The sequence below is a fragment of the Pseudophryne corroboree genome, chromosome 2 (genome assembly GCF_028390025.1).
Source record: "Pseudophryne corroboree isolate aPseCor3 chromosome 2, aPseCor3.hap2, whole genome shotgun sequence".
NCBI classification, from domain to species: domain Eukaryota; kingdom Metazoa; phylum Chordata; class Amphibia; order Anura; family Myobatrachidae; genus Pseudophryne; species Pseudophryne corroboree.
The window spans coordinates 570,516,142-570,528,834 of NC_086445.1; the positions used below are offsets into that span (position 1 = coordinate 570,516,142).

The 12,693-nt window shown below is 43.4% G+C and overlaps 1 pseudogene; it reads right to left on the reverse strand.

Annotated features, from left to right (window-relative positions):
* Positions 1-10,576: 10,576 nt before the first annotated feature.
* Positions 10,577-10,695, reverse strand: LOC135051741 (5S ribosomal RNA; annotated as a pseudogene).
* Positions 10,696-12,693: the final 1,998 nt, after the last annotated feature.

Here is a 12,693-nt window from a genome sequence, read left to right on the forward strand (position 1 = left end):
TATGTTTTTCTTATGTTAATAATTGATGGCAGTTATTGTTTGCTGCCAAAGGGTGGACTGTCAAAGTCAAAAAAATATTACATACAAAGAACATACAAACTACACACATATGAGTCACTATACTTGCAAATATGCGCAAATACGTTTATTGTCATACACTTCCGCGACTGCGTATTTCCGCTCTAGCGAACACCCCTCTACTCTTCACAGCACTGCAGCCAGCAATAAAGTTTTGTCAATGCACACATCAATAAAGTTTATTTAGATGACAGCATATATTTTCGACCAATCACATGCCAACACACACTATAAATATATGCCCAAATAAGGAAAACGCCATTGCCATGATGCGTGCAGCACCTTTTACCAGGCGGGAGCTCCGCGTACTGGTAGCGGTGATGGACCGCCGCGTAGGCCGCGTAGCGCGATTTATCCCAAATCGGGTTAAGCGCCAGGCCTACGCGGAGGCCCGCCACCTACTGAGGACTCGCTCCCGCAGCAGGCGGACCATCATCCAACTGGAGAGGAGATGGAGTGATCTCCGCAGGAGGACTCCTGAACTGTTGGCGGAGCTCCGCCAGCAAATACGCCAACTACGTGCACGCAGTAAGTTACATTACATAACACAGAGATTATTAGCATACACTGTGCAAATTTACACTGAGTGATAGTATGTAAATTGCCACACTGACTGAACTAGTTTAATAAATATGAGAGTGTGTGTGGTTAGGGCAAGCAGTACTGACTGTAGCAAAGTGATTCTAAACAAGTGCATGTTGTCCTGAATTGCTACACAGGCTGGAAACTGTACCAAATAACTTGATCAGTGGTGTCAATATAATAAGGTGGGTTGAATAGAGATCTGGTGATGTTGCCTATACCAATCAATATGACTCAATGGAATAGATTCATTAATGAGCTTCAAAAATGTTATGTATAATCAGATTGGTTGCTATGGACAACATCAACTGTTTTTTTTTTTAAATAAAAAATTGTTAGCCCTGTGTCTTTTACATGGGACAGAACAGTGTAATTGTCAAATGGTGTTTATTAAATTTGACATGCAACACAAAATATAATACATATATCATTCTAGGACCACCACAACGGCAAGCTGCTGCAGGGAGGCAAGATCAGGCCCCTTCTCAGCCCCCCTCCCCTTCTCAGTCCCCCTCCCCTTCCCAGTCCCCCTCAGCTTCCCAGTCCCCCTCAGCTTCCCAGTCCCCCTCAGCTTCCCAGTCCACCTCAGCTTCCCAGTCCACCTCAGCTTCCCAGTCCCCTTCTCAGCCCACCTCTCCTTCTCCTTCTGTGCCCCCTTCTCCTCCTTCCCAGTCCCCTTCTCCTTCTCCTTCTGTGCCCCCTTCTCCTCCTTCCCAGTCCCCTTCTCCTTCTCCTTCCAACTCCCCTTCTCAGCCCCCCTCACCCTCTATTGGCCAAACACTCTCTCCGCCCCCCTCGCCCTCTCAATCAGACCCACCCTCTGAAATAACATCCCCAATCCCTCCCCCTTCCCCCATCCAGCCTCCTTCCCCCATCCCTCCTCCTTCCCCAATCCCTCCTCCTTCCCCCATCCAGCCTCCTTCCCCCATCCAGCCGCCTTCCCCACCCAGTGAATGGGCAGAAGAAGCCCCTGAAGAAATTAGTGATGTTCAATATGTTGCAGAGGAAAGTAAGTGTTTTAACATTTTGAAAATAATGATTACCTACTTACACTTACAATGTCAAAACATGCACTGTTGTACTGTTGGAAATCTTGTACCAAGGAAAAATATTTGTGTTATTATTCATGTTCTACATGTTGCCTTGAAATTTTTGTGAGTGTCATTATATGTACAGTGTTTATGTGTGCAATGTTTTGTGTGTCCACTCTAGGTCGACACTCATTAGTTCGACAGGGTTGCCAGGACAACATGGTTTGTATGTGCTCGGTTTTCAGGCTAACATTTATACCTGAGTGGAGTTTAGTATGTTGTTAGTCTTTTACACTTGTGCCTGTGTATTCATAATGTTTGCACTTTCTAATCACATGCTTCACTTTGTTAGCCTGCCTAACAACACAATGATTTGTGGTGTGAAAGTTAGACTCACAAAATGCTTATTGTATTTATCCAAACCTGTTTGACCTTATTTAGTAAGGTCGCCTTTCAGGGAGTGTGGGCATGCTAGGATATGTTGTCCTTCTGAAGATGTTGATATGCAGTGTGATGATGCAGGGCCAAACACCCAAAAATTGAATTCTCTTCACTCCAGATGTGAATGAATGCCAACATGGTGTAACATTTACTAAGATGGTAGTTCTCTTTAACATGGGATGTTGCCCATGGCAACCAATAAGATTATACTTGTTTTTTTTTTACCACTTCTACAAGATAATGGCCCTTATTCCGAGTCGTTCGCTCTGTATTTTTCATCGCATCGCAATGAAAATCCGCTTAGTACGCATGCGCAATATTCGCACTGCGACTGCGCCAAGTAATTTAACAATGAAGATAGTATTTTTACTCACGGCTTTTTCATCGCTCCGGCGATCGTAATGTGATTGACAGGAAATGGGTGTTACTGGGCGGAAACACGGCGTTTTATGGGCGTGTGGATGAAAACGCTACCGTTTCCGGAAAAAACGCAGGAGTGGCTGGAGAAACGGGGGAGTGTCTGAGCGAACGCTGGGTGTGTTTGTGACGTCAAACCAGGAACGACAAGCACTGAACTGATCGCACAGGCAGAGTAAGGTTGAAGTTACTCAGAAACTGCAAAGTAGTTTGTAATCGCAATATTGCGAATACATCGGTCGCAATTTTAAGAAGCTAAGATACACTCCCAGTAGGCGTAGGCTTAGCGTGTGTAACTCTGCTAAATTCGCCTTGCGACCGATCAACTCGGAATGAGGGCCAATATGTATAATTTGATTTGTTGCTATGGTCAACGTCCCATCTTAAATAGATCTCCCGTAGTAGTAAATGTACCCCATGGTGTGGTACACTTTCTTTAAATAAACTAAAAAACATTGCTGAGCAGGCTTGTGTGTTGTTCTGCTACTGATTTATCCTTAAAACAGCCATGATGTAGTCACTTAGGCATTAAAGCAGGCCTGTCCAAACTGCGACCCTCCAGCTGCTGAGAAACTACACGTCCCAGCATGCCCTGACACAGTTTTGCATTCTCTGACCCCAAAACTGTGTCAAGGCATGCTGGTATATGTAGTTTCACAACAGCTGGAGGTCCGCAGTTTGGACATGCCTGCATTAAAGTGTGCTTTGTGCCTTGTTTGTATAATAGGTAATGTGATGAAGTTATTAATGTTTATTTCGCATCTTAATTTCAGATGTTGCGGTTGGAGATCCCACAAGTTTGGCCCAAATTCTGGGCAGCATGCGCCAGCAACTCCAAAATTTACTGGCAACAGTTGATGTAATGCAAAAATTGGTCTAACCCAAAAAAAAAAAATACACAAAACTTAAAAAAAAACAACAAAAAAATAAAAATTTATTATTCAAGATAATCGGGTGTTGTGTTTATTTATGCAATAAACGAACTGCAGATTGCCTAGCAGAAATTGGTTCACTTAAACATATCTGACATGTAACTTAAGAATGTGAATTTAAAATTTATACAGAAAAAAAAAAATAGTTAGGAGCTTATTGATTTTAAAAACATGTTAACACATTTATTCACACACTACACGTCTACAAAAAAAACAAAAAAAAAAAACAAATCTATATTAAAAATAACTTATTTAGAATGTTAATGGCAAATTATACCTACAAAGTGTTCGACAGGTATTATTTGGAGACTTAATTGGTCATGACCATTAACAATCATTACACTAATTGGATTCGTAATTGAGGAAGGCTTGTGGAGCCTTATTTAACTTAAAAGTGAAAAAAAAACCATTGCTGTGCATTTTTTAAACAAAAGCGTGTGCAATTTTAAGAAAAATGTGTAAATCTACTAAAAGTTAGTATTTTTACGATGAGGTTTGTGTTAATGCGATGGATTCGCATTACTGCGATGTCATTTGGCATACGCCCACTTTATGTAATACTGCGTTCGAATTAGCAAAAGTACGCTGGAGGCGGATATTCGCCATTTTGCTACATGTTCGCAATTTTGCGCATACCTTGTGCGAACGAAAAAAATAGCGAACAACTCGGAATGACCACCTTGGTACAGCTTTTCGTTTCAGATCTGCATTGGTCTTATATCTCTTGGATGTCTTGAGCAAAGTCTTGTGAACTTGTTTCCAGGCTTCAGTAAATTGTCGAAGTGTTGACTCTGCGGCAGGAACCTCGAGCGTAGGCAGAAGTTGGAAGTCAGGAACTCTTGGATGGTAACCATAATGAATGAAGAATGGAGAAGATTTTTTGGCAGAGTGATGAAGATTGTTATGGGCAAATTCTGCGAACGGGAGGAAGTCCAGCCAGTCGTCCTGTGAGGAGGACATGAATAAACGCAGAAAAGTCTCTAGATCCTGGTTTACTCTCTCTGTTTGACCATCCGTTTGGGGATGATATCCTGAGGAGAAGTTTAATTTCACGCCAAGAGCAGAACATAGGGATCTCCAAAACTTGCCCACAAATTGAGGACCTCTATTAGACACGATTTCCTGTGGTAGACCATGGAGTCGAAAGATCTCTGCTATAAACAATTTTGCCAACTGGGATGCAGATGGAAGATTAGCCAGAGGAACAAAGTGTGCCATTTTAGAGAATCGGTCAACTATGACCCATACGGTGTTCCGCCCACCAGACGTAGGTAAATCTGTAATAAAGTCCATAGAAATATGCGTCCATGGTCTTAGTGGTACCGGCAAAGGATGGAGTAACCCAGCTGGTGGACCTTTGGGACTTTTAATCTGAGCACATTTTGGACAGGCAGCCACGAACTCCTGAACGTCAGTCCTGAGATGAGGCCACCAGTAGGAGCGCTGAATGAATTTAAATGTCTTATGACCGCCCGCATGGCCCATGAAGGAGGAGGAGGAGTGAGCCCATGTAAGAAGTTTTTTGCGAAGATTTGGTGCAACGAAGATCTTCCCTGGAGGAGGAAGTGGAGAGGTATTAGTTGCAGAAAAAGAGGTGGATTCCAGGATAAATTGCTCTTTTGAACGGTCAGAGGGTTCTTCTGAACTTAGGTAGCGAGATAAGGCATCTGCCTTTTTGTTGAGGGAACCTGGTCGGTAACTGAGTTTAAAATTAAAATGGGTAAAGAAGAGTGCCCAACTTGCTTGGCGTGGGTTCAGATATCGGGCTGACTGTAGATACAGGAGGTTCTTGTGATCCGTGGTCACCGAAATTGGATGCTGAGCTCCCTCCTACAAATACCTCCACTCCTCAAAGGCCAACTTAATTGCCAGTAATTCCTGTTCCCCAATAGCGTAATTCTGTTCAGCGGGGGAGAATCTTCGCGAGAAGAACGCACAAGGATGTACCTTCTTGTCCTCGAAAAGCTGGGATAATACTGCTCCCACTCCCACAGTAGAGGCATCAACCTCCACCAAGAACGGACGGCTGAGATCAGGTTGTCGAAGAACTGGAGCAGTCGTGAAGGCCTCCTTTAAAGATGAAAAAGCTTCCAAAGCCTCAGGAGACCACTTGGCAGGATTGGCTCCCTTCCTAGTTAATGCAGTTATAGGAGCTATGACAGAAGAATAATTTTGAATGAATCTTCGGTAGAAGTAAGCAAACACCAGGAAACGTTGAATTCCTTTAAGGGTAGCTGAAAGTACCCAATCCTGAATCGCCTGGACTTTAGCAGGATCCATCTGTAACCTCTGCCCTGAAAGAATGTAACCGAGGAATGGAATCGTGGGTACTTCAAAGGTGCACTTCTCTAACTTACAGAATAACTGATTCCTTCGTAAACGAGTTAACACTTCTTTGACTTGTTCTCGATGGGTCTTCAGTTCCCTAGAAAAAATGAGGATGTCATCCAGATACACTACCAAGCAGTCGTAGAGGAGATCTCTGAAAATTTCGCTAATGAACTCTTGAAAGACGGCTGGGGCATTACATAGGCCAAAAGGCATTACCAGGTATTCGTAATGGCCGTCGCGGGTATTAAATGCCGTCTTCCATTCGTCCCATGGGCGAATACGTATAAGATTGTAGGCCCCCCGTAAGTCCAACTTAGTAAATACAGTAGCTCCTTTAACACGGTCGAACAGTTCTGGAATCAGAGGTAACGGATATCTGTTCTTAACTGTTATGTCATTGAGACCTCTATAGTCAATACAGGGCCGCAACCCCCCATCCTTCTTTTTGACGAAGAAAAACCCCGCTCCGGCCGGAGATGTAGAAGACCTGATGAACCCTTTCTCCAAGTTCTCCTGGATATACTCCGACATGGCCTGTGTCTCGGGAAGTGAGAGAGGGTAAATTCGACCTCGGGGAGGAGTCTTACCGGGTACTAGCTCAATGGGACAATCCCAAGTACGATGCGGAGGCAAGGTGTCCGCCCCATGCTTACTGAAAACATCTTGAAAAGCTTGGTCCTCCACAGGAAGGCTGGAAGGGCTGGAAGAACAGAGAGGTCTAACTGAAGGTAAACAGTTCTGAAAGCAGTCTTGTCCCCAAGAGAGAACATCCATAGTTTGCCAATCTATGTGGGGATTGTGTCTGATTAACCATGGAAACCCTAGGATCAGTTCATGAGAGGCTTTAGGAATTACAAGAAAAGAGATTTTTTTCTGAATGGAGAACTCCGACCTTCATCTTGAGAGGAATAGTACGAAAGGATATAATACCCTCAGGGATATAACTTCCATCCACTGCGGCAACAGAAATGGTACGATCCAAAGGAACTGTTTGTATTCCAGATCGTTTGACCAGAGCTGACGTAATGAAGCTTTCAGCGGCTCTGGAGTCGAGTAGTGCAGGGATGAGAAGAGAAGAAGAAGGGAGCTCCAATTGGGTTAACAGGACAGACTCTTTCTTGGTATGTAATTCTGAGAATTCTCCTAGCTTGACCTCTCCAGCACAAACTAGGAGCGGGCGTTTCCCAGACGTAGATTTTCAAGTTTTAACAAAGTGGTCAGATGCAACACAATACAGGCAGAGGTTCCCCTGTCGCCGTCTCTGACGTTCTTCATTGGAGAGGCGGGAGCGATTAATCTGCATGGGTTCTTCCGCAGTTGGTGATGATGGTGTTGGTGGAAGAACAACTCTAGGCTTAGGGCGATCTGACCGCAACCTCTCCATACAGCGTTCTCTGTACCTCAGGTCTAACTTATTGCATAAAGAAATTAGTTTATCCAACTTATCAGGTACGTCCTGAGTTGCGAGGTCATCTTTGATCTTTTCGGAGAGACCGCTCCAGAAAGCTGCAATGAGAGCCTCCTCGTTCCAGTTCAGTTCTGAGGAAAGGGTGCAAAACTGGATCACGTACTCACTGACCGTACGCGTGCCCTGATGCAGGCGCAGGATCTCCAATGAGGCGGCAGAGGTCCTGCCCGGTTCGTCGAAGATTCTTCGAAAGGCGGCCACAAATTCTGGATAGTTAGATAAGATGGGATCCATCCTCTCCCACAAAGGTGAAGCCCATTCCAACGCTTGCCCGGTAAGTAAAGAAATTATATAGGCTACTTTGGTTCGTGCTGATGGGAAGTTGTCCGACTGTAGTTCGAACTGGATTTCGCACTGGTTAAGAAACCCGCGGCATTGTTTTGGATTCCCATCGAATTTACTGGGAGGTGGCAAATGCAACTGAGGAAGTGGTACTGGTACAGGAGGAAGCGGGACCGGAGGTGCTATTGTGGGAGCAGCTGTAGATACTTGAGGGGCCGTCATGGCAACACAGAGAGAATCGAGACGTTCGGACATACTCTGCATGAACTGCACTATTTGAGATTGTGTGGCCTCCTGCTTACTTAAGCGAGACCAGATATCTGCAGTTGAATCCCCTCCTGAGGCCTGATTACCCGTCGAATCCATTGGGCCAGTGCTTACTGTCACGTCTAGCAAAGTTTGAGGATCCGGCAGCTGATATTTGCCCGAGGAGGTAGCAGGCTGTGAATGAACCAGATGAGGGGGCTGGATATAGTTCCTTCGCATGGGACACGGAGCAATGAAGAACGTAGGCGGGGTTTGAGAGTCAATGGAAAGTATTTATTATGTACAGGGCTGAGGTAGAGAACCGAGGCTGGAGCACGATGGTTAAAGACGTGGCTGGAGGCGAAGAACTGTGGACTGTGATTTGAAAGACGAGACTGTTGATGATGAACTGTGGATGATGGTTGAAGACGTGGCTGGAGACAAGGACTGTGGACTGTGGTTTGGAAAACGAGTCTGAAGATAATAATCTGCAGGCTGTGATCGATGGTACAAAGGCATGGCAGGTGAAGGAGATCTGTGGAGTGTGGCTTGAAAGACGAGGCAGAAGACCTGGGGCCGACTGTGACCAAAGAGTCTTACTGGACCGGGTTTTCCAGGAGCGCTTCCACAGGCAGTAGCAGGATAGAAACGGCAGGGCTGCAGCGGCAACAGAGAACCGACCAAACAGGATCAGGAGGAACCAGAATACAGCAGGAATCCTGGGAGCACAGGCTAAAGCACCTACAACAGGGTTGTAACTTGAAGCACTGGCATCCCTGTCCTAAACCAGCCCCCTTTTATAGGGAGAGCTTCCCCTGGATTGGCTGGAAGAAACAGGAAACAGGAACTATGCTCAAAACTTGGTCTCCAACATGGCGGCGCCCAGTAATGCAGACCTTTTTGGAAAGCCACATTGCTCACTGCCCCTGGTCTCCTAGCAACGGCTCAGCAAGAGCGACCCACTGTAGCGGCGTCCCGCCGCCATGAGCGGACCCCCTCACCGCCGCTACTGCTGCCCACAGATCCGGCGCAGCAGCCAACCTCCGCCGCTGCCCGCACATCGCCAAGGAAGCCAGCCCCGCGGCCCCAGCGTACCGGTAAGACTCCGGACGCTGATACACGGAGCAAACAGGTTACGGCCCCTTATGTATGTGACCCGGTGCATGGATCAGACAGCATATATATATATATATATATATATATATATGGAAAAAAGGGGGGATAGGGGTATCAGCGACTTACAGTGTCTAATATATTGATATAATATGAAGAATATTGCAGGATACGGTTTAGAAAAAAAGTAACAAAATATTTATTTATACAATTTAAAACATAATGATGGGATAAAAAAATAGAATATAAAAGCTTGATAATACCAAAAGAATAGATAAAAAATATATAATTTAGCTAGAACCCTGAATCACATAAAATCACTAAAAACAATATTGTACTGATAAAAGATATTTTAGGATAAGGGAATGATGCTTATCTTTAAAAACGGAGAGTCAGTAGAGGTACACCCAATGCGTTTCGTCCATCAGACTTCATCAAGGGGTAAGGGACTAGTGTGCAAACACTCTTATTTATAGCAGCTATGATTAAGGATAAGTGACTGTGACATCACTTCCTGTTAGTACTAACATTCAGTATTCTAACACAAAGTTTGATATAAATGTAAGTAAGGAGTAGGGCTACTAATGATGAGCCCAGATACTGTTTATCTTATGAAAACGAGAGCTGTACATGGAGAAATAATAAAAGATCGTCCAGGACGCCTCCTGCGTCACTTCCGCCCCACTTCCTGTATCCACAGTCTCTTATTGCGCATGCGCACCATGCGCTACTTCCGGTAAAACGTCCTCGTGATAATATAGTTGTTTTGCTCTTCTTCCGGTTGGGCGGGTGCGTCATTCTGCCCTTCTTCCGGTTGGGCGGGTACGTCATATCCTGCCACGGCTGGTCCCAGCATCTCTGTGGTGATTATGGGTTGGGGTGGGATGTACAATGATGCGGCGGCCATCTTTGAGTTGGTTTTAGATTGTGCTTTCAGTTCATGCGGCGGCCATCTTTACGGAGCCTTTAAATCGCGGACATTTCCTTATATTTAAGGTGCAGGAGCAGCTCACAGATAAATGAAACAAATGCAAATATTAGTGTTTGTTATTGTAATGAGCGTACATGAGAGTCAAATTACCTTAGAAAGACTAGTGTTAATAAATACTGCTGGAATATATTAAATGCATAGTGGACCCAAAATTTCACACATAAAGGGACTGTGTTATTTATACCCAGAATTTATATAGTGCTGAATTATTAGACATCCGGATATTTAGTAGAAATTAGCATTAGTGTGCAGAGAGTGCTAGATTTTTTAGATGTTATTATACCCTTGATTAAAGAACAAGGGGGACTTATATGCATATTAGGGATAAATCAGGTGAGTAGTGATATGGGAGTGTAAGTATAGTATTTTGTTGAACGAGAAGACCATTAATTAGCTGGTGCATAAGTGCTAGGATAATATGGGAGATAAAGAAATAGGGGGGAACAAAAAGGGGGTAAGTGACAGAGTGCTTACAGAGAAATAAAAAGTCATCAGTCGTAAATTATCGATTAGTGGTGTATATGAGGATTGTGTATTTGTGTACGACTAGTCGTTAAAAATAATTAGCGAGAATGGAATATTAAAGTAATATCTGTGCAAAAAATGGATTATCCGTGTGTCAATATTCCCTACAATATTGCCGTTACGAGCCCGCTGGTCTAACCTTATACAGTACCCAATCTTCTCAAGTGGTTACCCACTTGGTACTGATTGGGCCCAACACTGCTTAGCTTCCAAGATCGGACGAGATTGGGCGTGTGCCAGTGCGGTGTGACTGTATTCATTGGCAAAATGACTTATTCACACAGTAACAGGTTTTTATTAGGAATAATTGACATTCTATCTTAGAACCATAGTTGTTAAAGTGCAGAGTGACAAAGGATAATAAATTGTAATATACAAATCCATATATGCTTGATTGTAGATGCTTCTGTCAAAGAAAGGGTGCAATTTCGTATCCTTCATTAAAGCCCAGCGGGTGTGTGGTTTTTAATTGAAAAATCCAGAACATTTCTCTTTGGGAGAGCTTCTTGGCCAGGTCTCCACCCCTGTCGCCGCTGGTCACGTGCTTGATGGCTTTGAAGGACATCTCTTCTGGATTGGAATTATGTTCAAGTTTAAAATGTCTATAAAGTAGATGAGTCTCCAGTCTATTCTTGATGCTCCTCACATGTTCTTGTATCCTAATTTTAAGAGTTCTTTTTGTCTTGCCCACATATTTCTTGTGGCACGTGCATTCTATTAAGTAGATTACTGATGTGATATTGCAGTTAATGAACTTTTTGATTTTGAACTCCTGGGTGCCGTCCGTAGTACTGAAGGTTTTCCTGTTAGGGTTAAGGTACTTGCAGATGTTGCAGTGTCCACATTTATAGGATCCAATGCATTTGGGTAAGGTATGCTGGTTATCTTCAGGTGGTAATTCCCGTAGCATGCTGGGTGCAAGGATGTCTTTGAGGTTTCTTGATTTCCAAAACACAAGTTCTGGTTGGGTCGGGAGGATTTCCTTGAGGATTGGGTCCATAAGAAGTATGGGCCAGTGGTTTCTTAGTGATGTCCTGATGGCATGTTCATGGTTGCTGTAGGTCGTTATAAATGAAACCGCCTCCTTCTTCTCTGTCTTGTCCTTGTATGTCAGCAAGTTTTTCCTCTCCAGATTTCTTGTCTTAATGACTGCTTTGTCCAGTATTGCTTTGGGGTAACTCTTCTCCTCAAACCTTTTTCTATATATTCCCAAATTGTTCCTCACAGTCTTCAGTTTGGTAACAGTTCCTCTTAATTCGGTGAAATTGAGAATACGGTATATTATCTTTCCATTTTTTTGAGTGATTGCTCTTATAATGTAAGTAACTGTTCTTGTCAACAGATTTGATGTAATTTTTGGTGGAAACCATACCTTGCTCTCCGGTTAGAATCAGGTCCAGGAATTCAATAGAGGTTTTATTTAAATTACAAGTAAATGAAAGGTTAAAATCATTGATTTGTAAAAGTTTAAAAAAGTCCATAAATAATTCTGCACTCCCATCCCATATGATCAGGATATCATCAATGTACCTCCTGTACATGATGATTGATTCCTTGAAGTACTGTGTAGAGTAAACATGTTTCTCCTCCCACTGTCCCATAAACAAATTAGCGAAATTGGGTGCAAAAATAGTACCCATAGCAGTGCCGCACTGTTGTAGGTAAAATTTATCTAAAAATTTAAAATAATTGTGGGTTAAAATAAATTCCATTAGGTCGCAAATTAATTTCTTATGGGGTTCTGTTAGGTAGTCATCTTTGTTCAGGTACTCTCTGCTTGCTTCAATTCCTTTATTGTGTTCTATACAAGTGTACAATGATTGTACATCGATAGTCACCCATAGGTATGATTCCTTCCATTCCACATTTTTCATTTCATTCAGTACCGTGGTGGTGTCTTTAAGAAAGGATGGAAGTTTCTTAACATATGGATTTAAAAATATGTCCACATATTTGGATAGGCCGGACGTGAGAGAGTCTATCCCTGTGACTATCGGTCTCCCCGGAGGATTGGATAGGTCCTTATGAATCTTTGGTAAAAAGTAAAAAATGGGGGTCGTGGGGTTGGATGACATTAAAAAAGAAAATTCCTCTTTTGTAATAATATCCCTGAGGAACAATTGGGAATATATAGAAAAAGGTTTGAGGAGAAGAGTTACCCCAAAGCAATACTGGACAAAGCAGTCATTAAGACAAGAAATCTGGAGAGGAAAAACTTGCTGACATACAAGGACAAGACAGAGAAGAAGGAGGCGG